The sequence below is a fragment of the Rhamphochromis longiceps genome, linkage group LG23 (assembly GCF_057381845.1).
Source record: "Rhamphochromis longiceps isolate RC_006_pf linkage group LG23, R_longiceps_female_GT1.1, whole genome shotgun sequence".
In the NCBI taxonomy this organism is placed as follows: Eukaryota; Metazoa; Chordata; class Actinopteri; order Cichliformes; family Cichlidae; genus Rhamphochromis; species Rhamphochromis longiceps.
In genome coordinates, this window is record NC_140578.1 from 14,624,038 (window position 1) to 14,630,037 (window position 6,000).

Consider the following 6,000-nt stretch of genomic DNA (forward strand, 5'->3'; position numbering starts at 1 on the left):
TCTTTTATACAGATGATGAGTTCAAACAGGTGCCATTCATACAGGTAACGAGTGGGGGACAGAAAAGCTTCTTACAGAAGACGTTACAGGTCTGTGAGAGCCAGAGATTTTCCATGTTTGAGGTGACCAAATACTTATTTTCCACCCTGATTTACGAATAAATTCTTTACAAATCCTACCATGTGAATTCATGGATTTTTTTTTCACATTCTGTCTCTCACAGTTGAAGTGTACCTCTGGTGCAAATTACTGACCTCTGTCATCATTTTAAGTGGGGGAACTTGCACAATCGGTGGCTGACTAAATACTTTTTTGCCCCACTGTATGTTGCATGAAAGAATTCATGAAAAAATGTAAAATGATGCAGGTACTTACAGAGCGCTGTATGTGCTCTGACACATACAGGGCAGAACACTCTTTTTTTTCTGTTTATGAGAAAATAGAAAATTTGAATAATTTATGAGCATGATTTATTGTGTCATATTTGATATGTCATCTATCTATGGCACTTCATTGGTCACAGCATTTTTTTGTCTTACAGGCAAAAAAGAAATATTAGCAGAATTGATTTTTTTCTTTTTTCTTTTTTTTTTTTTTTGCCTTGTGGCAAAATTAATATCAAGAGAATTGGTTGTAGACTTAAAAATAAGAATATCCCATTTTTTATTTCAAATATTTCCTAAGATGGCACAATCTTATTAAAAAAATGGAAAATATGAACTTTTATGCATTTATTTATTGGTCACAGAACATCTTCCTATTGTAATTTATTCATGAGTCACAGTTGAGGATGAAACAGGGTCACTACTGTATCTGTCCACTGCCAGCAGAGGGTGAAAGACGTGTCCAAGCACCAGTTTGTTTCAGTAAAGTATTGATGAAATTTAGGAAGAAATCTTAAAAACAGGAAATATTTATCAAGTTATCATTTATCAACTGTCGAATAAGCTTCAGGTAAATGCTACTGTGAAGCATAGCAGTTTGAATTTCTGTTAGCTAATTAAACCAAACTACAGCTAGCTACTAGCTACCACCAGCCACTGAACGTGACCAACTATGCTTTCTGTGACAGCCTTTGTTCTTATAATGATGCAACTAATATCTCTATGTTACTTCTTTAAATGATAGGATCTTTTATTTTACATCTGTCATTAACATAAGCTTCCTATTTTTAATTTTTAATAGAAGCGGACAGTAGGTCACTTGCTGCCTGTGTATGTTGCCTTCTTGTGCTCTTAAAAACTGAAGGAAGAGAGATAGAGTGGTTATTAACAAGTGAGAAAGTGGAAAAGGGAGCTTTCTAGCAGCACAGAGGTACCATCCCATAACTTCTCTGCACATAGGCCTGTCTGAAAAGTCCCATTGATCAGCTCAGAGTCTCTTGTTCAGCACTAACCGCTATCCCTCATCCCAAACTGTCACAAAGCCATCAAGATCAAATCCCGCTTCTACATGGCAGGCCTGAGAGTGCGTTTCCCTCTGATACCATACAACCCCAATAGACAGGGGAGCAATAGAAAGAGCCCAGTGGAAAACTAGAACTGCTGCCACATCTTTGGCAACCATTACTGACTTTTTTTGTGACATGGTTTTTGATATGTCACCTTCTGATCTGATGCGGGTTTCTGCTGGTCTCGCCTCAAGGGGTCGGGGGGTAGGCTGCGCTTGCAGAAAAGTCGGCGAGAAAACGAGCACTTTGCATTCAATTGCTCCCCGTTTGGTAGTTCTTTCCCCGCCGCTTGTGAGGAAGAGAGCAGACAAACAGATATCCAGAGGAGCTTTCTCTCCTTTTTCATCCCCGTTGTCAAGTTAATTTACAGCAGAGTCTTCCTGGATGCAGGATGCCATGTGAGTTATTGATTATTTTCCTCCTGCTCTCAGAGCCATCATCCTGAGCCTTGATGGAACAATGAGGGAGGGTTGGGCCCCAGAGGAGTGGTATGTACATCTCTGTACACACCACTTTACACTTGTAGTCAGTGTCGGGAACATACAGCAGAATTCAATTTACACTGCTTTTAGACAAATGTAAACATACCGCATGCAATGCACAAGTGCAAATCTCAGTGGTCTAAGGTCATCTGACGCAGACAAGCAGGAATCTGATATGACTTCAACTAAAGAATGTGTAAATTACAAAGGAAAAGACATGTTTTATGAAAAGTAAATTCGCAAAACAATAGCTGTGAAAACACTTTTGGTTTGACAGTTCTTACTGGACTGTAATTTGATGACAGCGATGTGATTGCATTGAAACCGGCATCCACGCATGGAGAAAATGACACATTCATATCTGTATAGAATGACTGCCTTGTTCATTTAGAAATGAGTAAATGAATTCTTTTTCTGGAGAATGTTAAATTGAGAGGGTATCACGGGAACAAATGAGGCTAAGTTTCTGGAGGAAAGTGAGGAGGTGTGACCTGGTGGAGCTCTGTCAGAAAGTCAAAAAGCCTCCCTGACTCAACTAATCCCTTTGCCTATGAAGTACTCCCTCCTGTGATTAACTGTCTAATGAACATGCACAAAGACAGCAATGAAATAGGTCAGAATAATGCTTCTTAGGCAGTTTGATAAGGCTCCTGATCCTTATCCTCTGATGTTGTGAACATTCAAAATTCTTCCACCCGTCCGGTGAAGCCAAACATTTAACCAAAAGATCATCCACGCATCCATAATAAAAAAAAAGAAAACACTTACATCACTTTAAGTCCATGGTGCTGTACTTTAAGTTGACTTTCTACTTGAAAATTGCTAAAGGAATTCTAGTTTTAAGCATCTATTGTCTATTAAATGATCTTTTTTTTTCAGATTACAACATGGTTTAGTTTGCGCCATGGTTGTATACTGTATAGCATTTCTCTTCTCAGTCTGTGGTTGACAAAAGTGTTTGCTAACCGTTGGCTTAATCAGTTTTATACTGTGTCATCAAAAGAAAATCAAACAGAGGGATTGGTGCTTTTGATGTGAACAGATTAAACCATCAAAGATTTTAATTGTTCCTAAAACGCTTTCAGATCTTTAGTATTCCCTTTGCTGAGACCGTCTTCCATCTGTCTCCCAAACGTTGCACCATGAAGGGAAGGAGGATGCAACCACATGCTGGCATACACACAGGACAAATGTAAGGCTCCAATAATTATGATCTACTCATTCATCAGAGAGTAAAGTTCTCCTACTGATATAAATATATCAACTATTAATTGGCTGTTAAGCTAAAGATCAGATGACAAACACATCGTCTTTGATTAATTCTCGTCACATTAGCACAGGAGCATCATTAAGAACAAATTCCAAATATGAATCAATTACCTGTAACCAGGGTTCGTGTTGCATTTAAGGACCTTAGCTGATAGATATGGTAGGGTCTGCAGCATAAATATGGGCATGTATATATGTATACATATGTGTTTTTATACGCATTTGTAAATTCGTGGATATATGGATTTCTTGTAATCTGTTTCACCTGGAAGACAAAATATAGCAGCAGACTGAAACAAGAAACCATCACAAATCCAACATTTCCATCACATTTCCATTCTTTGTAAAATTACTGCTCTTCTAATGACTATGTCTTCCTATATCCTATTCTTCTTAACCATTTTAAGCACTAAAAGCTCGCTACCTTGACAAACCAACTTGTAATGGATGCAAACTGGCATTATATATATATATATATATATATATATATATATATATATATATATATATATATATATATATATATATATATATATATATATTTTTTTTTTTTTTTTTTTACCAGCATTTTAAAAAAAGTTCTATACTTGGAATAAATTTTGACGAACCTGAACTTCAAATGAAGAAGACGATAACACTTTAAAATCCTTTATTCATGATTTGCTGCATAATTAGCACACAGATTAACACAGATACCCAGTTTTGACACTATGTTCAAACAGTTCTGAACATATGGGTATTTTCTACATTTTGAAGTCGTGACATTCTTAGCCTAACTACAGCGCTGGCCTGACCATGAACACACCACAGATGAATGTTTTGACATTTCTGTTCATACACAAGTTAAACAAGATGCACCGTGTGAATTATTCAGCCTTAGATGTGTTGGTGGGTGAGATTGTTTTTTTAAACCCACCCTCTTCTAAACCTGAAGCACATTCTGATTCTAGCTCTTACTTATAGAAAAGCTGAACTCAGCTGTACATGCTTATACACTCAGCTTTTTCAACAATCACTTTTAGATGCCTGCAGTAGTGCACTAATTTTAGTCATTTTTGTGCTGAAACCAGGCTTCTGATTGGGTTATGGGTTATGGTTATATTACATTAACTGACTGCTGAGATCTAAAATGTTATTTAAACCACACAAATTATGAAAACTACATTTATTTAAAAATTCATATATAATGATTCATTTTTTATGGCACACTGTGATAAGACATATACCCGAAACCTGCAGACTTTTAACTTATTGAGTAAAAATTAAAATGACAGCATAGCTGCAAAGCTAGAGTTCTACTGCCAACAAAAGTTCACAAATAGAAAAAAAAAACCCTGAAACATTTACTTATAGCAATACATTTTGCTTTCAATTGTGAGGTGCACAAAAACTTTACTAATAACTCTGCTTTTTACCATTTTTTCCACTTTTCCAAATAAACCAGATGAATCTAAATGTTTGTTTACAACCTGTTGAATAATTAGTCCCACTGAACTTGTTTTTTCCCCCAACACAATCAAGAACAACAAGTTGTAACGGTTTACCATAAACGTACATACCTGAAATTGATACTGATCTGAAGAGCCAATGAGAACTCTTCCTGTAGTTTAAAAAAATATCACTATGACTGTGATGTCTGCTACCCTTTCCCACTTCTATACAAGAGCCAAATTGGGGCAATTAGGAACGTAAAAGTTGCTGTAGTGGTAGAAGTGCCAAAACTTTGTGCTGGCAGTAATCTTGGCTTCACAGTGGGTCTTGGCCTCGGCTTCAACCTCTGTCTTTTATCTTCCCTTTGTCGGCGTAGCAGCGTTGAAACAGAGATTCTGCGCGTCTCCTCCCTCCTCTGGTGTGACTCCACAAAGATGATTGCCTTCTAGTAACAAGCCTCTGCCCCGCATCACCGCTACCATCACCACTGTACCTCACCCCACCTCTCTCCCCCTTTCTCCTTCTTCCTTGTTCCCTAGCTCTATGCTTAGCAAACATCAAAGGGACCTATCATACCCCAATGGTTTAAATCTTTTAACAGGGAATAACAGCCGGAGTACATCCAGACCCCTCGCGTCCCACAGTCATGTCACCATGTGTTCCCGCAATGATCGCCAGGGGAGAGGCTCTGGCCGGGTGGAGATCTTTTTTGGTGGTGCGTGTTCTCTCTGCAGGACCGTGAGGGGGGCCCCAGCACTGTGATCAGGGGCCAGGCCGAATTCTGTTTGAAATGTGAATGGGCTAATTTTCATCAGCCTCCCTTGTGCTAGGGGAGGTCCCAGGTGCCACAGCATGCCAAGGGTCATCATTAGAGGACGGCTGCCTTCAAAAAAAGCAAAAAGCAAAAAAAAAAATTATATATATATATATATATATATATATATATATATATATATATATATATATATATATATAGGCAGCATCTTGTGGCAGCGCTTCTGTTTCATTCTTTTAAGATTTCATTGTTAAATTCATAAACATTAATTAATAATAACAAAATGTATACAGCCCACATGCTGCCGGCTCCCACATCTTCAGTTTTTCTTTATCACATTTTCTTTCTTTCTTTTTATTTCACTCGCTGTTTTTTCCTTTGCTGGAGTATAAACAAACAAAATAGTGACTGAAAATGTGGAGACGACCTAGCTCGAGATATGGGGGGAGGTTCATTTCTGATTTGAAATTCAGACGGATTCTATGATCAAAGGAGGCTCAATATCTCTCAGCTGTTCAAAGGGACTTGTATAAAACAAATGTGATGTGACCAAGTGTTGAGGAGCACTCATTAAGAGCTAAAGCAGATAATGA